General features: G+C 41.2%; 1 long non-coding RNA gene across 9 annotated transcripts in view; it reads left to right on the forward strand.

Annotated features, from left to right (window-relative positions):
• The window catches only part of LOC116449547, a 94338-nt gene extending 78178 nt beyond the window's left edge, over positions 1-16160 (forward strand). For 5 of the 9 annotated variants that reach the window (XR_004242424.1, XR_004242423.1, XR_004242421.1 and 2 more), the window contains 8 exons: positions 2823-2928; positions 3056-3151; positions 6019-7706; positions 8423-8498; positions 11989-12131; positions 13124-13333; positions 14655-14768; positions 16032-16160. This is a non-coding gene — a long non-coding RNA (uncharacterized LOC116449547). Of the gene's footprint in view, positions 1-2822; positions 2929-3055; positions 3177-6018; positions 7707-8422; positions 8499-11988; positions 12132-13123; positions 13334-14654; positions 14769-16031 lie in introns of all 9 variants that reach the window. The other 4 variants (XR_004242422.1, XR_004242429.1, XR_004242425.1 and 1 more) reach the window with 4 other exon arrangements.
• Positions 16161-16615: the final 455 nt, after the last annotated feature.

Consider the following 16615-nt stretch of genomic DNA (forward strand, 5'->3'; position numbering starts at 1 on the left):
CTTGCTTGCTTATTTAATTTAGTTTCAAATTCTTACCATACTGGGGATTTCATTCTTTTCTAGGAGCTAAAGACCAACACAGAATTCTTCCTGGTATGGGTTAACACCAGTAACCAAGTAGCAGGTGGCATCTTCAGAAATTAAAACAAATGTCTCTTATTTCAGAAAATTGATTGAAAACAAATATAGGGCTACATGTTCTGGGGGCTGACTAAAGTATGAAGGACTTAATGTAAGCACCACATATTTTTGGTCCACAGAACACAATTTCCTAGTGCCAAATAGTGAGAATAGTCTGGGGAAAAATTATGACCCAGCTCCAAAGCACATTGTGAGTGCTATGGTGCTGCTGCCCAGAAGCAGAAGTGTGTACACCCCAGTCCTGCCCTCCTGCCAGCCAGCCTGAGCAGTCAGTGTTGCTGCCCTGCCCTGCTGCTGCCAATGGGGATGGGATTCATAGAATGATTAAGGTTGGAAAAGACTTTCAAGAAAAAAAAAGTATCCAACCTTTAGATTGAGTCCACTGAAACAAGTCATTGCCCTAAGAAACTGTGCTGTAAACTTGCATCAAGTATTTGAGTGGGACAGCTGTCTTACCCAGCAGCCATATGAACTTAGTTAACTAATTTCTAATCAGGTAGAGGTTTAGATAGAATTGAGAATAAGTATTTGGATTAAGAAACAACTCTTTGATTTTAGGACTGTGCCTTTTCTGTCATGTTGTGTGAGAATTATAGTGTGGGGAGAGGAGAGCTCATTGCCCAGAGTTTTCCTTGTGGGGAAGAACCTCTATCCAGGTGCAAATGGTAAAAATCATACTTTGTCAGTTGAGGGCAGGAGAAAAATCCTCTAAAAAAAAAAATCTACAGTGTTTTTGTCATGTTTCCTTTTAAAATAGATGGCAATTAGTCCATTCACATTCTTGTCATTTTGTCTGTGGTTCCTTAGTGCCAAGAAATCCGTGTGTGTTTTTACAACACACATTCATTCATCTTTGAATTTTTAAATTAATATTTTTGTCTTCTGAAAATTAAACTTGAAGTCATGCATTCTGGAATGATGACAGCCTAAATTTGTTATGAATGCCTAAAATAAAATTTTATTTTCTTATTAATAACCTCTTTCATAAAAATAACAGCTGAGTATATATTCATTGCCAAAATTCTGAAGAATGTCAAATCACTAAAGGAAATAAATTGCTAACTAGACACCTGGAATTGGAGTTTCTTGAGTAATAAACTAGCTTTTGACAGCTGCAGCCTTTTTTTGCAGGTGCAAAAACATTTTCTTCTTTTTATTTTATCTGCTTTACATCACATAATGACTAGAGTATTCCAAGTTGGTAAAACAACTGGTAGTTGAAAGAACAGGAAAATTTGCTTATCCTTTCCCATTTTATGAGTAAAAGGTGGGGGGGTAAGGGGGGAAGATAAGATCAGAGATCAACCAGTTCTGATCTTGAAGAATAAGGAATCAAGGAAAAAATAGTTCAGCTGATTTATTGTTGTCGATATTTGCACTGTTCAGTACATCAGCTGCCTTGAAATGCAAGGAATATTTTGATAATATTTCCTAAAATATGCAGGACACAATGTAGTTCCACTTAAACAATTATGTTCTTCTGGATATTTTTGTTCAGAAGCAGCGTAACACAAAGCACATATTATAAAGTGAATCAGGTGACTAAAAACTAACTCCATGTCCTGTCTTCTCATAAATCAAACGTAAAAATCAAACCCCAAAATAAATGCTTCAGTATATAGTGACGTGATACTAGTGTATTCTCTTAGTTAACAAAGCCAAATATTAAATATCAGCTCAGAGCTACATTTCTTTGCAATTAAACATTTTTATTAGTTGTCAGTCTCTGAGAATAACGCTTTGTCATGAATATCTGCTAGAAAGCACAATTCCAATGCAAATTAAATACTTAAATTGTGATTTAAATCACAATTAACAAAACTGATTTAAATCAAAGTGATATAAATTGGTTCATCCTGCTTTAAAATTAATTAAAGATGTGCTTTGAAAGCATATTCCTATCAGTGCTCTGACTCAGTGGGTTCTCCATATCACTCAAGTTTTAATAAATCAGAGCAAGGGATGGAATTTGTATTTAGTTCAACGATCTCCATCTCTGAATTTAAGGCCACTGAAGAATAGATTAACATTTATAATTGCTAGGTTGATCAATAATGCAAATTAAAAATGGGGATTTCAAAACAAATTAGACTTTGCAGTACATCAAGTGGAGACAGACAGTGGTATTGTTGAAAAGGTTCCCCTCATCCTTGAAGTCACAAATCTCTGTATTGTCCATGGTGCCTTGCTGCTCTGCAGCCTCTGGAGTCTCAATGTCCAAAAAATAAACTGTGATAACTGAAAGAACAACATGGATTCTTTGAGCTGGCAAATCCCTGCATGAGCTATTGCTGCTTTGTGTCACTCCAGGCAGATTTGTATGTTTTGGGATTAAGATTAGGATGTTTAGACTAGGGCCAAATGGGTTTATAATTAGATATGTTCCAGCCCCTGACCTGTTAATTGAGACTTACACCTCCCTCCATCTCCCCTCCACCTGTAATGAGACTGTGTTTTAAAGCAGTCAAGGGAAAATGGGCCTTGTGTACCCACGCATTTTCTGCTTCAGTGTGTCTGTCGTGTGCTCTGCTGAGAGCCTTTCTGTCCCTCTTTGAGATATCTCATGAATAGAACAGGACACTGTGTCACTATGATCTGTGCGGTATTTATTTATAAAATTAAGAGCTTAGATCCCATCTGGATGTGGTCAGCACCTCTGCATTTGCCATGTTTCTCCTCAGGCAGAAAAGCAGTCATAACTGGAGAAGATGGAGTGGATTTTGATGGCACCATATGGAATCTGAGGAGGTCCAAGACTGTTCCTTCCATTCTAAAACATCTGCAGAGGTGGGAGATGCAGACCCCTGTGGAGTGTTGTGTGGGGAAAGAGTGGGGCAATCTAAGGACAACCATGGATGGAATGGAAAGAGTGATCACCTATGAGAGCAAACAGCTTTGGTCTCTCCTCCTGCAGGTACATCAGCTCCTGGGAAGTTCTTGCCAATCAATGCAGCTGATGCAGGAACTCCAAGCTTTCTGTGTGGTGGTGTCCCAAGGAGCAGAAGACAAAGTAACCACACTTTGGGTGTAGGCATGTATGATGTGTTTCTGACATGGCTCATAGGCTCCCAGAAAATTGCTGTTTTCACATCTGCAGTGCTTTGCCCAAAATTTAGGTTTCCATGGGCAACCTTTTATACTTTCAATGCACATCACAGAATATGCTGATTTGGAAGGAATACACAAGGATGATTGAGTCCAGCTCTTAGCCCTGCACAGGACACCTCAAGAGACACACCAGAGTGCTCTCAGAGTGCCTGAGAGAATTGTTCAAACGCTTCTTGAACTCTGCCAGACTTGGGGCTATGATCACTTCCCTGAGGAGCTACCACTGAAGTGAATGCAGAAGAAATATTCCCTTTTTCTCATTATCTGTGTGCTTCCACAGTCCTTACCAAAACTGAGCCATTAGAAACTAATGCAGAGCACATGACCCATTCGTCTGACCCTGTGGAAAATATTAGATTATGCAGATGTTTATGCACATCCTTTGTGTAATGGTAGACCTAGTGTGTAACTTGCCTTTTTTTTCTATGAGCAAACTTACACCAGGGGAAGCTGGTAGTACTATCTTCTGATCACAGAGTTCCAGAAGGATATAAATAGGGAATGAAGAATGAACAGTGGTATTAAAAGCTTCCTCTGAACGGACTTTTTTTTTTTGCTAAGCATATAAATAGAAATGAAACCTAAACAACCTAAACTAAACAGACCAGAATAAACACAAAACTGTGGCAGGTATTGTCATCACTGCTCACATGAGAGAATGGTTTTTTGGTTAATGAGAAAGCAAAGCCAGGAAGGAACCTTAAAGATGTCCAAGTCCGAGCAGTGGAAATGCAGACTGTTTTTCTAGGAGGTAGAGCACAGATGAGCAGCCTAAGCTCTGATCTGGTGGCACAGGGTGCCAATGCCTCTAGGTAGGGCTTTGTGGTGCACACACGTGCACAGCATCAGGCATGGGAGGTGGGGACAGATCTCTCCTTCCTGCCAGGGCCACACCAGCCTCTTCCAGCTGAGATGCTCCTGGCTTCTGTCATCAAGAGGGTGGTAAAATGTGGGTGGTAGGTGAAGAAATGCTGATGAGGGGAATATTGATGAGGCTACTGAATAGTCAGCCAAATACCTGGAATATTTTTCAAAACTTTTGGCAGACAGACAGGATTGCAGTCTGGAAGAAAAAGACCTATGTGTCTTGTTCAGTAGATGTTTCCAGCTGCTGGTAATGGTACTGGCAATAGGAGTTAATAACTGGAAAGTTACTGCTTTTTAATGCATGTGCGACCGCCATAGACGTTCAGTTAAACATGCCCTGCTTTGCATGTCTCATTTTTTGTCATCTAAATAAATTGCATGTTGTTGAACAATGTCTCCCTTTCCCAACACTATATTATTTGCTAAACAATTTGCTCCTTTTTTTGTTGTTTTTTTTTTCTTCTAAGAAGAATGAAGTATTGCACATGGCCTTTTTCCAGAATCAAAGTTCTTTAGTATGGTTAGCCTTTCTTGTCTATCTTATTATGGACATTTATACAGATGTACTGGCAAGACCAAATTTACTGCAATATTTATTGGGCTGAATTTGAGGTTATTTATAATGTGGTTAGATGGCTATTTATTAGACATGTCACAGTAGCTATTTAACACTTCTATAGCTGTCTAGCTGGAATTAGGACATAAACCAGAATTTATTGTATATTATCCAGAAAATGTGACAGGAAGAATAAATTCTAAGAAAGACCCAACTGTCAGAGTAATGAAGGGACCAGAAAGAAGAAAGTAGTTTTAAACAGCAATTCTCAGCCAAACTGAAGGAGGGAAATATTTAGGATACGAGGAAGTCCAGGTGCAGATTTTAGGTTCTCTAAAGTGCACCAGCACTCTGCCTAACAGCTGACCTTTCCCTCATGAAATGGACATTTTTCATTTAGAAAAGGAAATGAGAGTCATCTTCTTTGATTTGTTTTTTGCTGATTAAGTAGAGTTAAAAAGTTCTATGGGACCATTTTCTCAAGGAAACTCCATAAAAATCAAGCATTTCACAGGCAGGTGTTACTTTGATGTTTTTAACGTGTTGTGTTAAGGTGGTATTGACTAGTGTATTTTACTGTGATCGATTAAAATTATTTTTTTTCCATATTAGTGTTTTTTAACTCTGCATTTCACTGTTGTGAAAGCTTTTTGCAGCATCAGGACAAAAAGCTTTATTTTCTATTAACATCTATTGGGTTTGGATCTTTTTCTTATTTAAAACAGAAAATGAATACATGTATTGGATGTTTCATGAAAAAATGTGGATGAGAATTCCCTCCAAGGAAGAGACTTTAAGTGCAAAAAAAATTCAAAAGTAGTTATGAATTTCCTTTAAAAACAGTTTCCTGTAGCCTTTAGAAAATGCAGATTCTTTAGGAAAATAAGTCCCCTGTTTTCATATACATAAACAGACCCTCTTAAAATACTTCAGCAAAAGAAGTCAGTCTTTCTGTTTAACAAATAAACCCATTTCTGTGGGAGGATGTGGAGGAGAGAGGAAATGAGGCCATGGAAGGGTTTGCAGGTGTGAGGGTGAAGCTGGGCAGCCATTGCTTCCCACTGCTTGTGAAGGTGCAGTGGAGGCAGGATGTGGTGAAGGGAGCTGTCCTCCTTTTCCTCACACCTCCTTTTGGCACTTTCTTGGGGCAAAAGAGTGTTTGTGGACAGTGCCACTGTAGTGCAGAAGCAGCAGATCCCATCCCAGCCTTTGCCTTTCCAGCCTAATTCAAGTTGTCCACCCCAAGTCCCATGGGAATACCCTCCCTGCATATGCATAATTATCTCATCACAGGATGGCAGCTGTTGTGGAGCAATAAATACATATTTATCCCTTGATTTTTGCAGGTGAAGGAACTCAAATACTCCAGCCTTCAGATACTACAGCCTTGAATGGCACAGGATGAGACGTTGAGCAACACAGAGGCAGGAGATCATGGGGGGAAACTCTTCATCCAGATTGCACCTGCATTGAGATAAGTTTTAATGATGATTTTTAGAGTGTTGCTGCCAGCTAAGCTCAAGCTAATGCTAGTGAGAAACTACAGTAGGTAATTCAAGGAGATGACATTTTCTTAAATTCATTAGCTGCCCATTGAGGGTTGAAGAGAACATAACTAAAAATAATTACTTATGAATTATGAAGTTCAAATAGAATGTGTTACTTTGCTCACACAAAACTTTAAGGGAGACAAATCAGAGGAGTTTATTAGCCTATTCTACTTTTTCAACAAACCTTACAAGGAAGAGAAAACATAAAAATATAAAGGAGTTGAAGATTCATGCTTCCATAATAGCTGTATCTGCACTATCCTACCTGTGGAATTTATTCTCTCTGGGTGGTGATGCTGTTGAATAATTTTTATTTCTCAGCCATCTTTGTTTTTTTCGCCTGTAAACAGCTCTTTTGTGTATGTCTATTAGCATGCAATCTCTCCTAGCTAGAACTTTCTTCAGCTGCCTTACACCTGAGCTAGGGGTATTGCAGGGAGCAAAGGGCAGCATGCAAAACTGATCATAAATACACTCACAACAATTCATTTTTATTTGAGCTCATTCATGCTAATTGTTCTCTTGAGGCTTGAACTGGAGCACAGAGAAATCCAAAGGGGACTCACTGGGCTGTGGGTCAGGTTTTCAGGTCACCAGTACATGGCAAGTGGTGAATAATGAGCACTGCACAGTGCCAGCTCCTTAGGCCCGACCCTGAGGATGGAGGTAAGAATTCAGCCACTGATCTCATCAAGTGCAGTCTCAGGGCTGGAGGAGAGCACAGCCACACACTCCTGCAGCAAAAGGTAGTCACAGACCTTAATGATCAGCAGGCTGGTGTGTGCAAGTAATGTAGTTGACCATGCCCTGATTAACTAGTGCAAACTGTGCCCCTGAACGTTTTCTCTATGGAATTAGTTCTTTTGTTGATGGCAATGCTCCAAGAAGTTGTTAGAGTCACTGCTGGGACTTGATATGATTACAGATATATTTCCATGTTCAATTATGAGTACCATGATGACTGATTTGTCCCTTCCGCTGGTATAAACAGGTTAGGATTAATACACGTAGTTTGCAAACCAAACTACATATATTAAAAACTGTTTAGGGTGGATTTTTTTCTTCTCCTTTTTTTTTTTTTTTTTGGTTTGGTTTGGTTTTTTGGTGTGTTGTTGGTTGGTTGGTTGGTTTTGGGATTTTTTGGGGGTTTTTTGGTTTTGTTGTTGTCGTGGTCTTTTCCTAAACAGAATCCTTTAAGCCAGTTTTAAAAGTTTGTTCTTGCAGACAGAAATGTTCTTTCCTTTAGTCTAGATTAGGCATTTGGATGGGAAATGGAATGTGGAGGTCCTGGGCCAACTTTCTGTGCAACCACATGTGAACCACTTCATGCTGTGGCTCCTTGTTTTCCTATCAAACTTTACCCTACTTTGCTTAATTTAAAGCCTGTGGGAGGTGGTTGTCGTCTTCTTGTCTTTTTTAGGGACACCAGCATGTATGATCCAAGACTAAGGATTCTGGACATCACCACAGTAATCATGATAAAGGTCTGAGAGCCTCTTGGTCAATTCCAGAACTCCCACCTCTTTACACAGTGTTAGAAACAGGTCCTTGGTGAACTGCCAGCTTTTAGCATTTGTCTCCATGGGTGCCCCTTCCTGGTGTCCTATCGCTATCTCGAGCTCTGCAGCTTCTGGTCCGGAGCGCAAGGTGTTGCAATCTCTGAAAAGTATCTCCAAAGCGAAGCTGCTCAGCAGGACCAGCCACAAACTCACACACGTGTGCACACACACACACACGGATAGTTTCAGTAATATGGGTCCACGGCAAAGAGGCAGGAAGGGTCTTTGCATAGATTTCCACAAGAGCAGTTCATTGCTTCCATACTGTGAAGGGCTCTGGAAGCAAAGACAGAAAACAATGCAGGGTCTAGGTTTAAGTATGGGGGTGGGGCTGAGGGCATGAGGGCGGTGCAAAGGCGGGACGAGGGAATGGGGAAGAATGGGGAAGCTCTGGGGGAGTGGTGAGAGGCAAAGGCCAATGGGGAGAACAGGGAGGGGAAAACCTGCTAAAGTCTGAACCATATAAGGTAGCAAGGGGGTGGGGCAGCCACGAGCCAACCAAAGGAGCAGAACTGGGGTATATTAACATAGCAGGGCAAAGTATTCTGGGGGAAGCCTTTCTGGTCACCCTAGCCTAGGGAGGATTCTCTGGTACCAGGGACTGTGTCACCAGCAGACTTCCTATGTGTTTTGTAGTGTAGGTATATCAGTCTCCAGGATGTCCTGTTGCTTTCTATACATTGAGTTCTACTGTTGTCACAAAGCATTTGGAAACAGGTGTGTAATTATTAAGTGTAAGGCAGATAACTGCATGGCAGAATAAAGGGAGTGTTCAAACCTGGAAACAAAAGTGTTAAAATAAAATTAATTTCTCTTTCTCACTTTCCAAAGATGCCAGCCTTTCTATACAAACTCCTCTGTCATTAATCTAATAAAGCTCTACTTTTTTCATAATTTGCTACTCTCTTCAATAAGCCATTCTGATATTTGTGCAGGGCAGGTATATAAATCATTGTTGCCCTTCTCTGCTTTTTTTACTTATCTGGTTCTTTTAAGGTCACTAACCTACCTTACAACTTTCATCTGGTTTAAATATTCAGCTATTGCCTTTTACACCTCTCTTCCTTGTTCATGTCTATTTGGATATCTGCAGCTGTATCTTTTCAAGTAGCTATTGATCCATGTCTCCTTGCTAAAGGTTGCTAACTTCATCAGCAGTAATGATACAAATTACATCTGTTAGGGTTCACTCACACTTCTCTTTTAGAAGGAGAGACTTCTCCCTTTGTTGTTATTGGCCATATTTTCTGTCTAGGATATCTAAAACTCAGTGAGAAAAATTATATGCAAAAACATCCTTATATCCTGTAAAACATCCTTATTCTGACACATGTAGGCTTTCACTGCCCAGGTCAGGCAGAGAAGCTAATCAATCCCTACTGACCTCCAAAAGCCTGAAATATAGCTGAGTAAGGCCCCAATCCAGCAATGCACTTAAGGATATGCTTGTGTAAACATAGGATCAGTCCCATTTTCAGTGCAATTTGCTGAGAAGTGCATTTCAGAGCAGAGCATCTCCAGGGGTGCTCCTTCTTGCAAGGGCTGTGCATGATGAGGCTGTACCAGTTGCAAACACAAGCACACTCCAAGGTATCTGGTAATCTTGCACAGGGCAAAGTAACTCTCTTTGTCTTGTTGTGGGGAGGCTGCTGAGGTGCCACTGCTTTGGAATCATAGTGTGCATTTGTGAGTGTGAACCTTTGTCCTCTGCAGAGTTGATGAGCTCTTAGGAGCTTGAGTTTCTTTTGCTGACTCTTTAAGAGAAAATTAAATTATTTAGGATTGGGCAGAATAACTGGGTGCTGCAGGACCTGACTGCTATGCCTGCTGTGTACTGAGAGACCATCCTATCTTCTGGCTTCATCAGTTCCTTGACCCATTTGTGTTGCTGCCATGAGATTGCCAACTTGTACCCAAAAAACACAGGAGGAATGGAGTTTTATCATTGTCATCTGCCAAGGATTGAGTCTGGAATAGTTACCACCATGGTATAGAAGAAAACAGGGCTAGAAGGGACCTGAGGAGTTGACCTCATCCATCCCCACACAAACCACTCCTGATCCATTTGTCTGAAGTATTTTTTTAACCCTGTCAGCTGTGAAGATCCCCCAGGCAATCCCCTCCAGTGCCCAATGACCCTTGCAGCAGGGAAGTTATTCTAGTGCTGAACTCAGGTCTCCCTTGCTGAATTTAAACCCATTACTTTTTTTGTGCTTTCCCTGTAGATGTGGATAACAATCTATTGCCTTCATCTTTGCATAAGCCATTTATATAATTGAAGACTGTTATCCTGTCTCCTCTCTCCTCTCTGTCTTCCCTGCTCTAGACTAAATAGCCCAAATAGGATGAAAGCTGGAATGGGGTGTCAGGGAGAAGGAGTTAGAGGAGGAGATCAGAGAGGGATTAATCCTGCTTTAAGTCCCTGCAGAAATGGACTTTTCCTTCTGAAGAATGGGGATGTGGAAGGGGGAAACAGGATTCTCAGTGCTGCTGATTCACTAACACAGATCCGTGAAATGTGTATCTGCCACTGCCTCACAGACTAAGGAAGAGGGGCTTGGACTGACCATCTGCTGAGCTGTGACCTAGATATCCATCGTCTGTGCTTGGGAAATGAAAGCTTTAATTTCTTACATTGGTGAAGAGCGTATCCAGCTCACATCAGATCCTGTGAGATGTATCTGGTTGAGCTTCTGTGCATCACAATAGCTGTTTCCAGGTGCTGTGTGTCTTACACAATCAGATAACATGATGTAGCACCACCACCATCCAGACTGCCCACCATGAGCCCTGCCAGGGAGCAGGATTCTTCTCCTCTCATGGTAAAATGTTGTTTCTGCTGCCCTCACCTCTGCTCAGTTCTTCCCACCTATGCACAGCATGGGAAGCCACTCACCACACACGCTGCCTACATGTGTTTCAACTGCCTACATGTTTACAACTTGATTGCTGTTCATAAAACCAACACGTGGAACAGGCAAACATGGTCTGATCCAGAATGCCCTGGGGCGTGTTATGTCAATGTCACATACATTAAGAAAGTACAGTGGGCGCTCAGACTGACTTCTCGTATTCGGAACCCTTTTCCATTATTCACATCTGCTGTCAGAGCTGCAGCCCATATGCAGCCATTGCTGTCACAACCTGGAGGAAACAAAAATACTTCCCAGCCTGGAGACTTCCAAAAGTGCAAGGTAGGGGAAAAAATGTTTCCTTACTGCTTAATGCTCCCAAACAGCTTTCGGTGGCAGTTTTGCCTTCTCCAAGCACTCCAAGAACAGCACGTAAGGTGGAGCTGTTTTCCCTAGACTCCTGGTGATATGGGATCACAGGATTATTTATATCAGAAAAGGGCTGGCCTTGAAGAAAGCAAAATATTAGATGCTGTTTGTGACAGCAAGAAAGTTCATTGCATTTCAAGAGCACTGCAGGCTAGCTCCAGCACTCCCAGTCTCTCTTCCTCCCCCACTGGCTCATCAGCCGGCTGTTAAGATTTTCCAGTTCAGAGTCAAAAAAATCTTGACAAATTGCAATCCAGTTGTTTGGTTGGGGTTTTTTGGGAGGTTTTTTTGCTCTCTCCCCCTCCCTTCCTTCTCAGAGTGACTTTGAAGATTACATTTGTATTTCTGAATTAAAACCACATTTGCCCAATACTGCAGAGGGGGGAAGGCAGGGGCAGAAGAGAGAAGAAAACCTTTTGTTCTCCTCCTCACAGTGACCCCTCACCTGCCAGGGCCAAGCTCCAAAATAATTTCTAACAGCTGAGGTTAGTCAGGGACACCTAATCCCGGAAAGCTGGCTCTGAATTCCAGCACCAGCACACAGTGCTTGAGTTTCATCAACAGCCATTTACATCTAATTCTCCCAAACCTCTGAAGTGTGAGTATATGTACAGGTGTGTGCCTATTTAATCAAAAATGCTTTTTTTTTTTCATAAATCTGAGCCCAAATGGCATCAACAGCGATGACAACACTCATGTTTTTTAAAGCTAAACAAGCTCAGAAACTGTTTTGAGAATGCACTGGGGTCTTCTGAGTGTACCCTAAACAGCTGTGTCTACAGGATGCCCAAGAATTGTGATTCTCGGCCAAAGGGCAGGCTGAGTCCTCTTTCCCTGATTTCCTGTAATGGAAAAGGAGTGCTCTGTGCAAACAGAACTGAAAGTATCTTGCTGAGTGTGCTGAGACCTGTCCTGTGTGTTTACAGAAGGGGCATAAGGAGCATCCTGGCAGCACAGAGAGAACAGAGAGACACTTCCCAGGATTCAGCTGATGAGAGGATGTGACAGCAACAAGCTCACTCTGAAAGAAATGCGCCTTCCCAGGCATGAACCAGATGGGATGTGTTGGGTAAAATTGCAATTTTTTCTTCTTTGGAGTCAGTCAGAAGGAGTAGCGTGCTATTTTTCTCATGAGAGTTTTAATTTTTTCAAAGATAATCCCCTGGTTTACCCTAAGTGTTGGTGACCCAAGAATAAAACTCCAGTTCTGTTGCATCCCTTCCCAGAAAGGAAATTTCCAGCAACTTTACTCTTTGTGGTGTTTGCTTTAAGACCATTCACTTTTTATTAAGAAAAAAACTTTGGTTTTGTTGTTTAGCCAGTTGAAATGAGTAATGCAAATGTTATTTGCATGGGACAAAGGAAGTGTTTTCTTTGAAATTATCTCATCTTAATACTTGATGACAATGGGACTGCTTGAATGTGTGCAGCGTACAGCATCCATTCCCTCTGTTAGAGCAGATCTTCAGCCAACCTGATATAAACCATCCTATAGGAGAAAACAAGAGTAAGAGGTGTCAAATATTTAAGGCTGACCATCCCATGGATCCAGTTCAGTCTCCACAAGGAAACAATTAGGGTGTCTGAAAAGATGTCCTAAAAATATTGGAAGTTTCTGTGGAAGATTAAACACTACAGAATATTGATAATTAAAAACATAGGCTAGAAATAAAAGATTATCTAGAGAAAACTCCTCCAAGGAATAGGTATTTTCTGTTGTTCAGTGCAGACACCACTGAGAGCCTGCTAGCATGGAAAGTACTTGCTATTGATGAAAAGTAATAATATAAATCCACAGTATGGCTGAATTTAAATCAGAAAGGGAAAAAATTAATATAAAAGATTTAAGTATTGCAGCACAATTCCCTCAAGAAGCAAAGGAATCTCATATTTGGAAGTTATTTAAATGTAATAATCTTCAAATATTCATGTTTCTGAAAATGTTTCTTAAATGCTGTTTCCAAAATGTTGCGAGAAAACAATTGTGTCCTGAGTTGATTTCAAAACCATGGAAAATAATGTTGTTTCAAATAAACACAGAAGAAAATGTGTTATCAACAGAAATTAAGGGGGAAGAAATCGTCCAGGTCTGTGTGTCAAGGATGGTGAAAAAGAGAGAGAAAAGGCTTCAACGAGAAAGCTGGAAAAACCAGTGTGGAGAGGCAATGTCATTCCCAGCTGACCAACACATCCGTGCAGTTTGTGTGGTTATGATCTATTCCCCCTCAGCTCCAGCCGCCACTCTCAATGCTGCCTGCTGCCAAGAAGTAGGTCAGAAACCTATTTTTGTCTCTATTCTTCTGTGGCCATGTCTTGGTCCCTGCACCTGTGAGAAGAAGGGAAGGTGTGACTGGCAGCCATGGGCCTGTCCTATGCTGGGCTGAGGAGGGTGCCTGGGGCCCAGCTCCCTCTGTACCCCCTGACAAGGGAGAATAATGATCCCTCCAACAGCAGGGATTGGCCCTGGGGGTGCCCACCTCTCTCTGCTTGCTGGAGAAGGATTTTAAGGGAATTAGAGACAGTCTGTGGTTAAATGCCTAAACTAAACAGGATGAATCTGAGCTAAAGCACATGTAAAGTGCCAGCCCCATCCAGTGACGCTGCACCCAAGCAGTGCAGGAGGTTTTTGTGTTAACTCAGATCTTAGTGGTCTGGGTTAGAGGGGCCTTGCAAACCCTTGTGCTGATGTGGCTGAGGTGGAGATGGAGGGGACTCAGGCAGAACCAGCAAGCTGGGGATGAAGCAGAAGGAATTGTGTTGTGACAGAACATTTGGTGCTCTGGGGTTAAAAGCTGCCTGCTTCTCCTGCTGTCCCCCAGGGCTAGTGATTTTATCACTTCTGCTCCTAACATCCTTCTTTACTTTCCATATATCAGCTGCCCTTTGCCCCGCTCTCCCCCCCTCTAAATTTGTCCAGTTGATTAACATAATTCAGTTAAATTTAGTAATCGTTTTCAACTTTTACTTCCCTTTGAAGTTAGCTAGAAGACGTGTCAGGAAGCTGCTCTGATTTTCCCACAATATCATCTAGAAATTATAAAAACTACAATAAATTAACCTGAAGATACTATCTCTCCTTATGGAGTTGCCTTATTTGTGTCTCTGTGTCGTAAGTACCAAAATCCTCCTCTTGTTCCTCACTCCTCTCTTGTCAATGCCAGGCAAAGGCTGGAGAGAGTGGTTTTGCCACCCTGCAGTCCAGTGACCTTTGGAGGACAAGTGGTCTATCTCCCTGTGGGAGATTGGGTGTTTTGCCACTGGTCAACAAAATACTGTCCTCAAGTGAATAGTTTTACAAGTGGCAAACACAGTCAAGGCTGCTGCCTCAGGGCCTGGCACAACCCCAAAACTCAAGGGTTTGTCACCACTGAGGTGGTTGCAGGAGATGCCAAGCAGGAGCGTTAATTCTAATGTGTCCCTCTCATTACATTTCCTTAAAATATCTGGAGTGTTAAGTCCAATGCTGCACTATTTTATCTGAGGCAATTGTGTTCCCTCTGACATGAAACAAATTGCAAAGCAGTTGCCTCATCATTCTGCCTCTAGCAGATCTTGAGTCCAGCTTTTAAAACCGATTTTTCCCTTTTCACAGTGCATCTGTCAAGATCCCGCTCTGGAACAGAAGATCAAACAGGGGCTGAGGAGAACAAAAGCTGACCCAAACCTTTGACCTAAATTTAACATAAAGCCAAATGAAACCTTAGAGGTTTGTAAATGTTCGTGAAGCATTTCCACCTCCTGCTCCCCTCTCCTTTATCTTTGGTTTCTTTATACTTCTACACTTACTATTTCTAATTGAAAGTCTAATGTAAAGCTCCCCTAAATTAACGGAAAGGCTCTCACTGATTTTAGTGCCTTCTTATTCAACCTCCCAAAGAAAGGAAATAATTTCTTTAATGAAAGTGTCTTTAAACTTAAGAGACAATAAAATCTGAAAAGAGATAAGGAAAAGCAGAGATCAAATGCAATTTTCCAGCTAGCAGCACATGTCCTTGATCTGAACCACGCCCATAAAATTGCTATGGATATTGTTATTCCAGGAAAACATATCACTGTACAGAAACAGAGAACTGCTGAGACAATGGTGAATTGTTTTAATAAGCTTTAATGTCTCCTATTAAGGAATGGAAAAATTTCTAGTTTTTGCAATCAGGTTGAGCTTTAGAAGCTGACTGCTGGTAATCAGCTGGAATTTGTCACCTGAAATTTCCATTTGTACATGTGAGACTTTCCTTTGTACCAATATTGCAAAAATGAAACACATTAAAGCTTTATTGGGAAAATAACTCTGCTACTCATACAATTTGTAGCCTTCTAGGTGATTCTTTTCAGAAGGAGGTAGTGATTGTTTATGAGGCTTAGTTACACCTGAATTTCCCTAAATGATGCATTAGATGGTCAGAATAAGCATGTTCTTGTCCAAATTATATTCTGTATTAATGGACAAGGGTCTTGAGGAAGGCTGGCTAAACCAGCCCAAACAAAAATTAAGATGTGGCTCATGCTGTAAGGTTGTTACATTTTCTTTTGGCAGCGACAGGTCCTGATGGATTGGTGTTGCCAGTTCAGAGCTTGGTCTCTGTAGTACAGACCTGCCTTGAGCTCCTGTTTTGCTCATATAAATTGAGTGGTTTATGTGTGCAGACTGGTATAGCTGCATATTTTACTTGTGAATACATGCACAGCTTATCTAGGGAAATGTTCCCCAATATCTGTGTAAGACAGTTTTGGTGTTCACAGAAAAACATGTGCTCCAAAGGTTGCTACTTGGTATTAATGGAGAACACAGATGTGCAAAGTGGTCCTAGGAAGATGCTGTTAATAACGAGCACTGCTTGTTCATAATTTTCCTATAAACAAGCATTATTTTAATATTATTAATATGCAAATTTTACACAGCATAAGGCTTTTTCATTCTCTCATTTTCTTTTTATCTCCTATTTGTGTTTTTTCCCCTTACTCCTCCTAGATTTTCTGCTTCTGAATTCCTCCAAAGTTCTCCCCAGTGTTAAGGCTGGACTGTGTGGTGTGTGTAAATGTAGTTCCTCGGCAGATCCCAGCCATGCGGCTGGGAAAATAAACATCTCTCTGAAACATCTATCAAGAATCGGTCTATATATATATCTCTTTTCCATGGGCCTCGTTGTGTGATACGCGTGTTGCAGTTTCCCCACTGTAACAAATGGTGGGGAATGCGGGCAGAGCGATCCACGATCCCTAAGGACAGCGACTGATTTGTGAGTAAACTCTGGATTTCTCTTCTTGTTTTTGTTTTGCTGTTCCATCTCTAAACTATGGAGGAACCATGGAAAGACTCTTGGCTCTCAGAGCCACATACGGACATTTATCTTAAACTTGAAAAGATTCTTGACCAATGATGTCATAGGTTAGGCCAAACCACTACAAATGATTTGTAAATTTTAGCTTAATTCAAGCTGAAAAGGAACTGAAACACTTCCTGGCATGGTTGTTTAAGAACTTTTTCTATGTTTCTTGGGATCTGATTCTTACCAAAGACTTTTGGAAGACCATTTGGACACAGTTAATTTCTGA

Source organism: Corvus moneduloides, chromosome 11, assembly GCF_009650955.1.
Source record: "Corvus moneduloides isolate bCorMon1 chromosome 11, bCorMon1.pri, whole genome shotgun sequence".
NCBI classification, from domain to species: domain Eukaryota; kingdom Metazoa; phylum Chordata; class Aves; order Passeriformes; family Corvidae; genus Corvus; species Corvus moneduloides.